This window comes from Prionailurus viverrinus, chromosome D2, assembly GCF_022837055.1.
Source record: "Prionailurus viverrinus isolate Anna chromosome D2, UM_Priviv_1.0, whole genome shotgun sequence".
Classification (NCBI taxonomy): Eukaryota; Metazoa; Chordata; class Mammalia; order Carnivora; family Felidae; genus Prionailurus; species Prionailurus viverrinus.
In genome coordinates, this window is record NC_062571.1 from 15,775,117 (window position 1) to 15,789,663 (window position 14,547).

The following is a 14,547-nucleotide window of genomic DNA, read 5'->3' on the forward strand; positions in this document are numbered from 1 at the left end:
GATAATTTTTCTTCCCTTCGGGTAGGCTTTACTCAGGGAGTATAGTCAATGGAAAGTATGGCGATACACAATCAGTCTGCATGTTTTGGGCACTTGACTACTTATCCTGGCCGTCGGATGTTGCATGATGCCTGGTGCTGCAAAGCTTCTGGTGACACTTGTGATCCTTTTCTGCAAAACACGGGCTACCACAGCTGGTCCTGGGTGGGTAATTGCTAGGTGCTCAGAAAACTAAGCTCTCTTGAACCGCGCACTAATGTAAAAGCATCTTGTCCGAGGCTGTGTTGCCTTGTGTTTTATTTCCTATACCTTGTCTTTGGGGAGGAAATGATCTTGCCGTCCTATTGCTGACTTGTGCTGTCGCATGGAGAAGAGGTGTGGGTGATGACCATAAAATAGGTGACCCTAAAGCGATTGCTTTTTGTTTAGACTGTAGTTTGGGAGATCACTTTATCGCCGTTACTTGCCCACGTACACCCTCACTACTCACTTTTCACACCCTTCTTCTTTAATTTCCTACGGGAGATAGCTGGGTGGGACCCTCCTACGGGGAGGATGTACATAATGGAGAAATAACCATGTTTAAAATATAGCAAGATCATGAGGAAACTGGAGTTCAAAAAAGCCCACTTGCATTTTCCAAGTTTTACACTCTCAGGGGGGCAAATCTTATGATACTGCCCCCCAGCCCCCCCCACCCCCACGCTTTACTCTCTAAATAATACAATACGCTCAGAGCATTCCTCAAACCTCCTTGAACAGTGGCCAAGTTGCTCAGACGGATTTATCTCCATCCCTTATCAAGTGTGGTTAGAGCGACAAGACGTAGATTGTACCTGTTACAATAATAATGAAGAGGTTGAGATGCTATCTCTAAAACCCAGGGACACACACACGCAATTTGGACATGACCACAAACTCCCTGGACTGGCTTCTGGTCCAGAAGGGACCGTGCTCAGAGTAATCATTGGTCTTTTTGTTTTGACTCTCCCACCTGGCTGCTAATATATCCTGCGGGGCCCCACTACCAATGTGCTGATGCCCTTTGATCTGGGGACTGTCTCATTGTATTGTAATAGAGGAAAAGAAGCACAACTTGCTTGTGTCCTGGTGCCACTCTGGATTTCAAGTGATCATTAAAAGATTTTTTTAGTGTTAATTTATTTTTGAGAGAGACACAGAGCGAGCAGGGGAGGGGCAGAGAGAGAGGGAGACACAGAATCCGAAGCAGGCTCCAGGCTCCGAGCTTTCGGCACAGAGCCCAATTCGGGGCTCGAACTCATGGACAGAGAGATTAAGACCTCAGCCGAAGCCGGACGCTCAACTGACTGAGCCACCCAGGCACCGCTCGAGTGATCATTTTATTTTATTTATTTTTTTTAATTTTTTTTTTCAACGTTTATTTATTTTTGGGACAGAGAGAGACAGAGCATGAACGGGGGAGGGGCAGAGAGAGAGGGAGACACAGAATCGGAAACAGGCTCCAGGCTCTGAGACATCAGCCCAGAGCCCGATGCGGGGCTCGAACTCACGGACCGCGAGATCATGACCTGGCTGAAGTCGGACGCTTAACCGACTGCGCCACCCAGGCGCCCCTAAAGTGATCATTTTAAAGGACAGCTCTCGGGGCACCTGGGTGGCTCAGTCAGTTAAGCAGCCGACTTCGGCTCAGGTCATGATCTCATGGTCCATGAGTTCAAGCCCCACGTTGGGCTCTGTGCCGACAGCTCAGAGCCTGGAGCCTGTTTCAGATTCTGTGTCTCCCTCTCTCTGACCCTCCCCTGTTCATGCTCTGTTTCTCCTTGTCTCAAAAATAAATAAAACGTTAAAAAAAATTTTTTTTTTTTTAAATAAAGGACAGCTCTCTGTCTTCCTATAATACAGCCATGGGTACATGGAGGGAGGGCTCAAGATAAATTGATATGTGTAATAGACGTCATTTTGTCCTGAGAATCAGGCCTTCCCTCCAACTTCAAGCTTCTGTAGGAGGCCACATGTGTCCTTTTCCTGGAGATGCATTGGTTCCCTGTAAGTACATTTGACCACCTGCAGAGACAATAAACCACCACTGGCTCTATCTTCCCCTTCAGCAGATACACCAGCAGAGGCCCATCTGGGGCTGAGGTTGAGATCTTAGGCAAAAGCTATTGGGAATTCAGATGCACATTAGGCCTTGTGGAGATGGTCAAGGCCGCCACGCACTTTCTGCCTTCAGAGTGTCTGCTCTGGTGGGAAAGACGGAGGCACACACACAAGAAAGCAGAAGAAGGTGTATGATGGGCCGGCTCCGGTGCCACGAGAAGATGTATGGGTGCCCTATGGGATCGAGGGCGATCTTCTGAGGGAGGGCTCTTGGAGACTGAAGGACGAAGAGGAGTTAGTTGGACCGAAGCAGGGAGAGAGGGGAGTTGTTCGCAGAGAAATGTCTCTGCAGAGGCAAAGTAGGAAGGCAGAACCAAATGAAAGGTGTTTGGATTGCCAGGGGCTAGAGAGGGCAACGGAGGCCAGATCAAGGTGTTACAGTTTTATCTTGGGGATTCTAGAAGCCTCTGAAGGTTTTGAAGCACGAGAGGGGGGTTAGTCTGACTGTGTGGACGGAAGGCTGCAGGAGGCCAATACGGATTAAAGAAGAGCTGGACAGGAAACAACGGAAGACAGGCTGTATAGGAGGCTATTGCTTTTGTCTTGGCCAAACGGGATGGCAAGAGGCAGCTACAGGCAAGAGGCACTTAGGAGGTACAGGCCAAGTCCCGGTCGATGCTCGGATGAGTGCATGAGGGAGAAGGAGGAGTTGAGGGGGAGCCCCAGCTTTCTGACGTGACAGATAAGCGGTGACGCCATTACTGAAATAGGGGTCACAGAGAAAGGAGTTTGGGAGGTCCTATGATGGTCGAATTTGGGGATATGTTGTGATTGGGGTATATTTGAGCTACGTTTGGGGCATCCAAGTAGAGATGTTGACTGAATATATAGAGCTGAATATGTATATGTCAAGGCCGCCTATCTAGGGTCAGGAGGGAGGAAGGTGAAAATAATAATTGTAAACCCTGGAAAGGTTGAGATTTCCCAGGGAGAGAAGAGTAGGAGAGAATCAAATGGGAAGATGGAAGGGAAGGAAAGGAGCTTCAGATAAAGGGAGGAGGAGTGGGCAGGGAGGTAAGAGAGACTCCGGGAGAAGGTCACACGTGGGGCAAAGGGAAGTGAGCGTCCCAGGGAAAGGCGTTCGCGGTGGCAAATATTACCAAGAGATCCAGGAAGCTCGTGTTGGAGCCAGACTGTGGAAGGTCCACATGCCAGTAAGGTGAGGAGAATTTGGCCATTATCCAGGAGGCACCAAGAAGCTCAAGAGGGATTTCGAGCTGGAAGTCCATATACTTGAAGTGGTGACTAGCTAGTGGCCGGGAACGTCCGCATCAAAGACCGCGGTCACCAGGTGCTGTGCAAAGTCTTGCAGGTTGAGGCTGCCTAGAGTTTAATTAAACAACTCAAAATGTTGTTCCAGGAGATGGTTAAAATTAGGAAAGCAAAGGTTTGCCAAACTGTAGACAGCTTTGTATTCATAAGCAATATTAAAGAGAAACCATATGTAAAAGGTAAACATATATACGTGAATATGTATACACACAGATACATGTGCCTTTTCCGTATTCATTTCTTTAGAATTATTACCTTGCCCCCTATGTGTGGTGCTTTTTAGTGTTATTATTGATAGACGCCATCTAGCGGTAGAGAGTAGCAGCTGCTCACGGATGAACGCAACTTAACGTGGCTGTTATTACTTGGTTATTTCTTAGCAGTAGAACCCAAACATGACTTAGTGACTGCTGTAAGTCTCAAGTGGGAATAAAATTTGAAAGATGAAGATATAAGCCTTATATCTCCCGTGGCAGAAAATAGGAAAACAAATACAGGACTTTATCACTCGGGGCGATCCACCTACCCGGTCCTTTATTCATTCCTTAGCTATTTATCAACCCCTCCCCTGTGCTGGGTTCTGTGTGCGGGGCTTCACTCCCATGAAGGGTAAGAGGGGATGGTAAACACTGGCGACGCAGCGCGTTTTCAGCACCCACTGTGTGCCAGCCACCGTGCTAAGCACTTTGTACCCCAAATCACATGGACTTCTCACCACCGCCCTCTGATGTAGGGGTATCATCATTTTCACACGAGGAAAGCGGAACTTTGAGATGTAACTTGTCTATAGTCTTGTATCTAACAAGCTTCCAAATCAGGTTCTGAGTCCAGGTTGTCTGATGCCAAGGTGTGTGGGCTCCTAAAAATTCCACTACCTGGGTTTCCACCAAAGCAAGAGCAGAGGTGGAAGATGTTTTTGAATCATATGCAGTTTAGGCCTCTTTTTCATTGCCTTTTTTTTTTTTTTTGGAAGTATGGTGAGGTGAGGGGGCGGGAGACAGCTGTCAGAAGATAAAATTTGTACAAGTTGTTTAGCTGTGAGTCTGGACAGGGGAAGGTAAAGGGAAGAAAGCGGGAATAGTTGTGGGCAAGGGTTTGGAGGATGAGAAAAGAAATAATCCACATGCCTTGAAAGATTCTTGAAAAAACACTGGATTGGGAAGATTACAGCAAAGATCAACATACAGCGTTCCTATATATTTTTTTAAGTTTATTTATTTGGAGAGAGAGAAAGAGAGGGAGAGAGAGAGGAGGAAAATGCGAGCAGGAGAGGGTCAAAGAGAGAGAATCCTGCACCGTCAGCACAGAGCCTGACATGGGACTCAAACTCATCAACTGCGAGATCACCACCCAAGCCGAAATCAAGAGTCAGACTCTTAACGTACTGAGCCACCCAGGTGCCCCAATGTGCAGGATTTCTTATTTGTGCAACAAATGTTACAAATACAAGAAACCCTTCCCTCCTGAAAGATATTCGTCCTTAATTTTTGATCCTCTGTGCCTACTGCCTTTCCAATTCTTCACGCACGTATCCGTACAACATGCAATTTTTAACGTATTGACTTTGCACTGTTCTTAGAATTTTCCTATGTAAAAATCCCAGCTTAGCTGTATTATATTTTTTTGAGGACGACGTGGTTACTTGTATGTAGTGATCTTGTACATCCCCCGCAGCAGAGGTGAGCACACAGTAGGCCTCCAGATACACCTGCAGAATTGAGTTTTATTTTTTATTAGATAGCTTTCTTCTCTGGCTCCTATGAGTAGTATGTGGTATTTAGCACATTATTTAATAACTCTTACTTATTCTATTGAGTTTCACTTGAAAAGGAACAGGTGCTTTCTTTTTATCAGGACTGCTGGAATACTCACAACCAGGGCCAGTAACCCACACTTTCCAAATATAGTTTTGTTTTGTTTTTTAATGTTTTTATTTTATTTTTGACAGAGAGAGAGAAAGACAGAGAGAGGGAGACAGAGAATGAGTGGGGGAGGGGCAGAGAGAGAGGGAGACACAGAATCCGAAGCAGGTTCCAGGCTCTGAGCCATCAGCACAGAGCCCGATGCAGGGCTCGAACCCACAAGCTGTGAGATCATGACCTGAGCCGAAGTTGGATGCTCAACCAACTGTGCCACCCAGGAGCCCCCCTTTTTTAAAAAATGTTTTAATGTTTATTTAATTTTGAGAGAGACAGACAGAGCATGAATGGGGAAGGGGCAGAGAGAGAGGGACACACAGAATCCGAAGCAGGCTCCAGGCTCTGAGCTGTCAGCACAGAGCCTGACTCGGGGCTCGAACTCACAGGCTGCGAGATCATGACCTGAGCCGAAGTCGGACGCTCAACTGACTGAGCCACCCAGGTGCCCCTGTAATCCACGCTTTCTAAGCTGCAGCGTAACCATGTGTTTTTTTTTTTAATTTTTTTTACTTTTTATTGATTTTATTTTTATTATTTTTTAATTAAAAAAATTTAGCATTTATTTATTTATGAGAGACCGAGAGAGTAAGAGTGTGAGCAGGGGAGGGGCGGGGAGAGAGGGAGACACAGAATCGGAAGCAGGCTCCAGGCTCTGAGCTGTCAGCACAGAGCCCGACGCGGGGCTTGAACGCAAGAACGGTGAGATCATGACTTGAGCTGAAGTCAGATGCTTAACTGACCGAGCCACCGCAATGTCCCTTAACCGTGTTTAAATTGCACCAGAAATTGGCACTTCTTATTTTGCTTTATTACAGGATAGCCTAACACGTTTCTGTTGTGAGAGATGGCCATTTGGAAAGGAAAGTGAAGCAATGCCTATATGGGACGACTTCCCTCTGAAGAAGAAAACGCACCTCGCATGGACGACACACTAGATAAGTGTATGTTATATAAGTGAATAAGCCTGCGTACAGCCAAAGGGCACAGCTGTTTCCCAAACATGCCTCGCACTGTTGGTTCCTGCGTCTTTGCCCATCGTGTTCCCTCTTGCTGGCGGTGTTCTCTTCTTTCCTCCTTGCTCGGCAGGTTTGATATCTTTGGTGATGCTTTCCTCCACTGGCTCAAGCTTTGCCTGCAGGCGGTTGACTCTCCCGCTCTCCCTGTGGGAACCCCTCCTCAGGGGTCCTGAACACCTGCTCCTTATCATGAAATACACATACACTGCTGTGTAGCCCTTTGGGTCCTTTGAGACTAACATAATGCCCTGAATGTAGTATGAAATCAATACACATTTGTTGCCATTTATGAATATTCATTTGGCTTAAAAGAAATACTTTTAAAAAGAGGGTTGACGGTAGAAAAGGGAAGGAGGCAATGAGGGTGGAAATCTAAAACCTTATTAGCTTAGACAGCCTTTCAGGTTTATGACAGTGTATACATATAGTTTGTAGGTAGAAACTTGCCGTAGTGTGTTAAGAAATTAAAAAGTCCCGTTTTGCTAAATTCAAAGGTAAATAGATACAAGTACTAGCCAAGGTCAGCCAATAAGCTCAAAATCTTGGAACGGCGTAGACAGCTGGTATGTCTTTGAACTCTGTGCCTTTTTACACCGTTTAGAAAAAATTAGGTAAGGCCGATGTTGGAATTATTTCAGAAGGAGTGGATGTGCTGATTCAGACTTGTAAAGAGGATTAATCCCTTGAGTTTGTTTCTTTAGGAACCCCTCAGAGCATGATGAAATTCACAGGAGAAAGCAGACTTGAAAGGCAGAAATTGAACACAGGGCAGGGGTGGGGGAGGAAGCCTTAACCCGAGGGAGGGTGACAGTGACAAGATAAACACACGATCTTTCACTCTAGCTTTTGGGCAAATACAGTGTCACACTTCATAGTTGATATTTTTCTTTAGAACGTCAGCAAAATTTATAGCTTTAATAGAAAAAGATTTTTTTTTTTCTGGTAAGATATCCTAAGGCCGAAATGATGAACTGATATCTTAACAGGTAAGGCAATTTCAATCTCTGCCCTTGCCTAGAAGGTCAAGAAACGAGGGTTGATGGAAAAACCGGTGAGGAAGAACACAGCAGTAAACCTAATGGTATCTCTGTAATATATTTCTGGGGAATACGATGTGCGATCATTCCTGAGGTTTGTCTCTTGAAGATCTCACAGTGTCCTATAAGGTGGACACCTTGTGGACCTGGTCCTGGGCCCCGTCACCACCGTCCAACATCAACCAGATGCGGGAAAGGGGCTCAGGAGAAGTCTCCTGAAGCAGGGGACCCTGGGACGAGGGAGGACTCCATGTGACCTGGGGTTCTGGGAAAGTCAGAAACCCTCACAGGCTTTCATAAACGCAGACAACCGATTGCACGGTCAATTACAAGCGCTTAAACAAATGCTGCCAACTTTGGTAGTGGCCAAAAGGGCCCCGGGTGTTTCGGTTTCAGCTTGCAAAACACGGGAGGGATGGTAAAGTGGGAGAGGAAGAGAATTGTGGCTCACACCGTCACTGAGCGTCTGGGGAGACTTCCTTGGAAAATCGTTCCGCACTGGACCTTAAGGAACACCTCAAGATTCCTCCTCATCTGCCAGACAGTAGACAAGTGCAGCTGCCAGAGCAAGGGGCCACCTCTGTGCCAACCCATCGACTCAGGCAGTGACCGCCATCTTGAGCCAAAAGGCAGGGGGAGACGTGGTTCTGTTCCTCGAGGCCCTCGCGGCATAGTGGGAAAGACAATGACATGTGCGATTATGTCGAGTGTGAGAACTACTGTAATAACGTGTTATGAAGGGAAGTATGTCCTCCCTAGGCTCCCCCAGGAAATGTCTGTCCATGACTGTCCCTGGGGGATTTTGTTCACGTCTGTAGCAGAGCATCTCTGATATATGAGGATGACTCCTGAAGACAGGGCCCGTGTGCTATGTGGTTTTATATCCCCTGCTCCTGCATCTTCTGGAACATCCCAGGATCTCCGCATTGTGTTTGTTGAATGACTATTTGACCACCTTGTAAGTGCGGGAATGGGGTGGCAGGTGGGAAACCCATCAAACCTGGAGAACTCAGAAATTTTATCATGTCGTTGTAACACTCAGACATGTTTTATTACACCTCCTCCCATATATTATGCACATACTTTACCAAGAGGTCTAAAAGATGGTACGATGTACGGCCTTAAAACACGGCATGGGAGGAACCACCTCTAACTTTTCACAGGGTTATATTCTAGGGAGTGTTGGCGATGGGGAAGTACAGACAACTTTATCTCTCCAGGAAGAATTCTGCCTCCAGAAACAGGAACTGAAAGCCCTGGATCCAGTCTCAGGAAACAAACAGCCTGGCCGGCCGTATGCCATAAAACCAGCTCAGGAAATGCTATATGTAAGGTGGGGCTGGAAGGTAAGTTAGATTACCTAAACCAATCCAGTCCTGCCTACAGGTTGTGACTCCCACCTTACCGTTTAAAAGGCAGAGGCAATTCCACCATAGCTTAAACAAAGTCTTCTCTCTCTCTCTCTTTATTTATTTTGAGAGAGAGAGAGAGAGCACGTGCATAAGCAGGGCAGGGGCAGAGAGAGAGGGAGGGAAAGTCCCACGGTAGGACTGTGAGCCTGTGGGCGCTGAGTCCCACGCGTGGCTGGAACCCACCAGCGCTAGGAACACGTGAGATCATGACCTGATCCGAGGCTTACCTGACCCACCCAGGCGCCCCTAAAAATGGCTTCTCTTCAAAGAGTTCCTTGAGGGGCTCCTGGGTGGCTCAGTCGCCCCGACCTCGACTCAGGTCATGATCTAGCAATTTGTGAGTTCTAGCCCCGCCTCGGGCTCTGTGCTGGGCTGGCAGCCTGGATCATCTTTCGGATTCTGTGTCTCCTTCTCTCTCTCTGCCCCTCCCTTGCTCGCAATCCCTCAATCTCAAAAAAAAAAAAAAAAAAAAGTCCTTTGAATCTTTCAGCAACCAATTCAAGTGTCAAGCAATTTATATTAATAGTTTCAGGTAGCGCTTCCTCCTGGGTGATCAACATCTCCCAGCAAAGTAGAAAAAGACGGGTATAAAAAAGTTCATTTCCTTCTCCTCCTCTAGATAAAGATCCAAAAGCATTCCGACCCTAGGTTGAGGATTGCCTGCGGCGCGGGGTGGGCGGGCTCCGGGCTGGGCCCGCAGCGCCTGGACTTCTCGCCTTGCACCCCTCCCCCTAGCTTGGAAAGGTTTCATCTGTGCAGCATTCCAGGGCGCTGGCACCTACCTGACCTCATCTTACCGTGCAACCTAGTACCCCAGCCCCAGAGCGCAGGGGCTCAGTCAGGGTTGTCCCGGGGCGCGTTCCCGGGCCAGAACGCAGTAGGGACATCCCCAGGGCGGTCCCGGGACGCCCCCTTCCCCCCAGGCCGGCACACGGTAGGAACACCGCCTGGGCGGCCCTGGGGCGCCCTCCCAGGCCGGCACCCAGTCGGAGCTCGCCCCTCCTGCCGTCGTCTTCTGAACGCAGTGAGACAGTGGTCTGGGCCGTCGCCGGCCGCCGCGATTCCGCTGCGTCTTGAGGCAGGTGCCCGCGCAGCGCCCGCGGCTGGCCGGGTCTCCTCGGCCCGCGACACTCAGGCTCTGGCGGCGCGGGGACCTGAGCCCGGGGCGGCCGCGTCTCTCCCAGTCGCGGAGAGTGGAGGGCCAGGCGGGGTCGCGACGGCGCTAGGGGGCCGCTCGCGGCCGGACTCGGGGTTTTTAACTTATTCCGGCCGGAGGGGGGAAACGAGTCCGCGGAGGGCGGCGCCGGTTCCCCCGGGGCGCGGGTCCAGGTAGGCTGTACCTCCCCCGAGGTCACCAGGCGCCGCGCCCCCGCGCCCCGCAGCCCCCCTCGCGGGGAAGGGCGCCCGAACCCCTCCGGGACGCGCCGCTCTCGAGCGCCGCGGGGCCTGGGAACCGCGCACCGGCTGAGCCCCGAGCCCCGCGGGGCGGCGGGACGGACGGCGCCCGCGCCCAATCGCGGGGCGGGGCCGAGGGGGCCTGCAGGCGGCGGCCAATGGGAGGCCGCAGAGCGGGCGGGGGGCGGTGCCGCCGGGCGGGCGGGCGGCGGCGTCGGGAGCCGGCTCGGCAGACCGGGAGCCCGGGAGGAGCCGGCGGAGCGGGAGGAGGACGACGGAGGAGGAGGAGCAGCGCCGCGCCCCCGCCCCGGCCGCCCGCCCGCCCGAGCGCAGGCCGACAGCTCCAGCCGCAGCCGGCGGGTCCGGGCCGCCTCCCGCCGGAGCCCGGCGCCGGCAGAGTCCGGGCCGATGGGCAGCCCCGGGCAGCGGCGGGCGGCGAGGCGGCGGCCCCGGTACGCGCCGCCGCGCGCTCGTGGGCTGTAGCAGGTCCCGGCGGACTGCGTCTCCGAGGTGCGTGTCGGGCGAGTGGACGGGGAGCGAGGCGGGATCCGCTCGGGAGCCTTCGGGTGGTGTCTGGGCACGGCCTCCGCGAGGACTGTCCCGGGGTGCAGGGGCTGCCCCGGGAGCGCTTCGGGGGCTGATGGCCGGGCCGGGGGCAGGGCAGGGGCGCGGGGCGGGGGGTCCGGCTGGCAGACGCGCCCGCGCTTCCGAGCCCCGGGTGGAAGAGGAGCCGCCGCCGCTCGTTCTCTCAAAGTTATCGATCGGCAGAAAGGTTATTCCCGTCTTGGTGACACGAGCACTAATGAGGACCTCCTCTGGGTGCGCAGCAACTCCTCTGTGACTAACCCAAGAGCGAAGATGAAAGGCTGCGGGACGCTGTGCACCGGCGCGCCGGGCGGGGTTACTTGCTGAACTTGCTGCGGGGTGTCTTCCCCCGGGAAGGTGTGCGCCCCCGGCGCGCGCTCTCGCCGGCGCCCCGCTCCCTCTTTTGTAAGATCCCGAGGCGCGGCGAGCGCCCTTCTAACTCGGCGCGACCACCCTTTGGGGTCCCGACCGCTCTGCCACCTCTCCGGTCTCCGTGCCTCGCTCCATCCTCCGCTCCCGGGCCTTGTCGGGTCCCCCCATATTATTAAAGCTAGTTTGACCACGTCCTGGGAGTATCCCCACGAGCGCCTATAGATTAATTTTCAACCGTGCCACAAACCCAAAGAATCAATTTCAGTTCATCATCTGCAAGCGAGAGCCGATGCTTCTGGGGAAGAGAAAACAACTTGGCATTACCCCTCTGGGAGATATTTGTCATCATTAACCTGCTTCAGTTAAATTAATTCAGCCCAAGATGACTCCAGCGTGAGTATTGGAAAAATCAAGTGCATTGGTCACGGAATTGTGGTCACCAAAACATGATTTTGGTCAAAATGAAATTGTACATGTTTTGGATTTTGTTTAGCTTAGGAGTTGGTTTTCATGATGATGGCCTTTTTTTTTTTTTTTTAACAAAGAATCTTGACGATTCTCATAGGTTTGCTCTCAGTAAGTTCAAAATAGTCACTAAGATTTTTCTTTTCTTTGCCTCTTTTGTCTGCAGCTTTCATTTCTAAATGTTAACACTAGATGGCTTTCTTATGACGGGCATTTGTAAACTGCGCTTTTGAGTTGCCTATCTGCAGTCCAGGTTGCAATTTTTTCCAGTTTTGCAATTAGTGATGGGAGGGGGAAAAAAATCTCCAGAACTGTTGCTTTCTTTGAAATATACTACTTCTGTATAAAACAAACGTTTATCTCCACTTCAAAAAGTGTCATTATTTCTGGCATTCTTAAAGATGAATTTCAAGAGACAACTTGGTCACCATTTTTAGTCACAAATTTAAGGATGTCTGTTTTCATGTTTTTGTTTGAGAAATATATTCGAGGACTGGATTTAGACCATATTTTCACTTTTTTAACTTAGGAGTTCACTGCTTGATTCAGAGAGGTATAAAACAACATTATTCGTGAGAAAGTGCAGTCTTCCATCTTGAGTTTTGTGTACAAAATCATTGATTCTTCCTAAGGTTTCAGTGATGCTTGTAGTTGGAAGTATATATATGCATGATTCATACCAAGAATTTGGTAGAGACGTCTTTCTGTCTTTCTCCCGGTTGACACTTGGTTTTTCATTTCCAAGCACAACCCCTTTTTATGAGAATTACTGTAGCCAGCAGGTAATCAGCAACAGCAGGTTCTCAGTTATACATTTTAAGTACTTTTTTTTCCTAGACCAAAACCGTGGCAGCCTGTCCAAATCTTGCCTCGGTAGGCATACTTGTTCATAAGCTGGAGAAATATCTTGGACTTATTTTATAGCTGCCATTTATTGTGTGTCTTGCCCAGCTTAAAATATGACATGTTGAATTTGTTTGTTCTAAATTGGAGCGCATTCATAAATAGCTGAAGAAAAAAAAGAAAACTCTAGCAAACATCTGGGAAGTAGGAAATGGAATCAGAAACAGCTTTTATCAGTACCCACATGCTACCTATAGATGGGGTGAAATGAACTTGGGTAAGAAGCAGTATAAGCATTTGGTCTGGAAAATAAGAGAAAATAACATACGTTGCAGGTAGGGAGGTAGAGCTTCTGGCTTTGGGGTAGGGGCTGCAGATTTTCCCCAGCCGATTTAAGTGTATATTTTTCATCAGATGCTTGTGTTTTTAAATCTTTGCCTTTTTCCAAGAGCTTTCATTTTATGGAATGTGATGGGAATTATCAGAGCATCGTGATTTGGCTTTTATGAGGTTTATTGTAGTTAAAGCTGTGTACTGTGGGCTTGTAAGTTGCCCCCCCCCCCCCCCCCCCCCCGCATTGAGACTGGAATGGCATTTTAAAGGGTTCCTCGATACCTGAGCTTAGTAAACACCTGTCCACCTTGGGGATCTTTTTACCTGAGGCAGAGGAGGGAATAGTGGGTTATTCATTTTGAAAATCTGTCTGTTCTTGAACGTGAGGAAATAGTCACTAACCTTGAAAGGGCAACTGTCTGGTAATTGAAACTGGTTTAAAAGTATTGGGTTTGGTCATGAAAACTAGTTTAAAGTCTTTGCATTTATGGTCTGCTTGTCCTGGTGGTTTAGGATTACTTATCTTTTCAAAGATGTGCTGAACTTGAAGAAAATTTAGACTGTTACTATTAACTGAAAAGCAAAGCAGTTTTTTTTTTTCCTGTTTTGAACTTGAGTGAGATACAATGTACAGTTCTGAAGAATGCAGGGAACCGTGTTCCAGATTTTTCTGCATCCATTATTGTACCTAATTCCCTTGCAGGGTGATAGACTAGGGAGAGCTTTAGGCGGGAGGAACGGGAACCTCTACTTTCCTCTTTCTATTGCCTGTCGCAAATGAGTTTGGATAAAGTATTTCCATGATCCCTTTCAGCAGCAATATTTTAGATTTCTTGAACATTTAAAACAAAGGTATTCGCGTAATGCAGAGGACTCACTGTGACAGTTCATCGTTTTCAGGATTGTGTCTGTGTTCATTGCCTTACGGTGTGTTTGTATGTGAACATTCCTGGGAGTTCTAGCTACTTGGTTTACCTTGGAATCAGTGAGGCAGAAATCGCTTTTCTGTTCCAATCACATGTCACCGTGACCCCTTTGAAGGAGAGATAACAGTATAATAGGACTTTAAATGCTTCTTAACTTCAGAGATAAATGATTTCAATCCTTTCTGGACTTGATTCATAAACTTTGGTTCCCAAGAGTGGTTGGAGAGAGCCAGATCTGACCCACAGGAGAGGTTCTGTTTCTTGAGAGGTTTCATATTTAGCGTAACCCAGTTCCATGATATTCCCCCCCGCCTACCCCCCCAGTATGCAGTATTGCTACATGAACATACTGAAAATTAACAGCATCAGTTCCTATCTACTTTCGATGCATTTCATCAAGGTGTATTAGTTTATACCCCACTCCTCACCCCACCCCACCCCCCAAAAGGAAGAAAGAGTATGCATGCCTTCAGACAGGAAGGTTCTTCCCCTCCAGAGAAGACATTTGTTAAAATTATCCCACATGAGGGGCGCCTGGGTGGCTCAGTCGGTTGAGCGTCCCCACTTCAGCTCAGGTCATGATCTCACGGTTCACGGGTTCGAGCCCCGCGTCGGGCCCGACAGCGCAGAGCCTGGAGCCCGCTTCTGATTCTGTGTCTCCCTCTCTCCGCCCCTCTCCCACTCACGCTCTGTCTCCCCCTTCTCAAAAATAAACATTAAAAAAAAATTTTTTTTTTAATTATCCCACTTGTGCATATATACCCTCCCAGACATGGATACTTTTTCCTTTTGCACGGGCCAGTGAAAACTTCACTGAGGACCAGTGTTTG

At 49.1% G+C, this 14,547-nt stretch overlaps 1 protein-coding gene across 7 annotated transcripts in view; it reads left to right on the forward strand.

The window, feature by feature from the left end:
* The first annotated feature begins 10,450 nt into the window (after positions 1 to 10,450).
* Positions 10,451 to 14,547, forward strand: part of SIPA1L2 (signal induced proliferation associated 1 like 2) — a 226,220-nt gene continuing 222,123 nt past the window's right edge. For all 7 annotated transcript variants that reach the window (XM_047825079.1, XM_047825088.1, XM_047825090.1 and 4 more), the window contains exon 1: positions 10,451 to 10,703. The gene's annotated coding sequence lies outside the window, so the exon portion shown is untranslated. The remainder of the gene's footprint in view (positions 10,704 to 14,547) is intronic.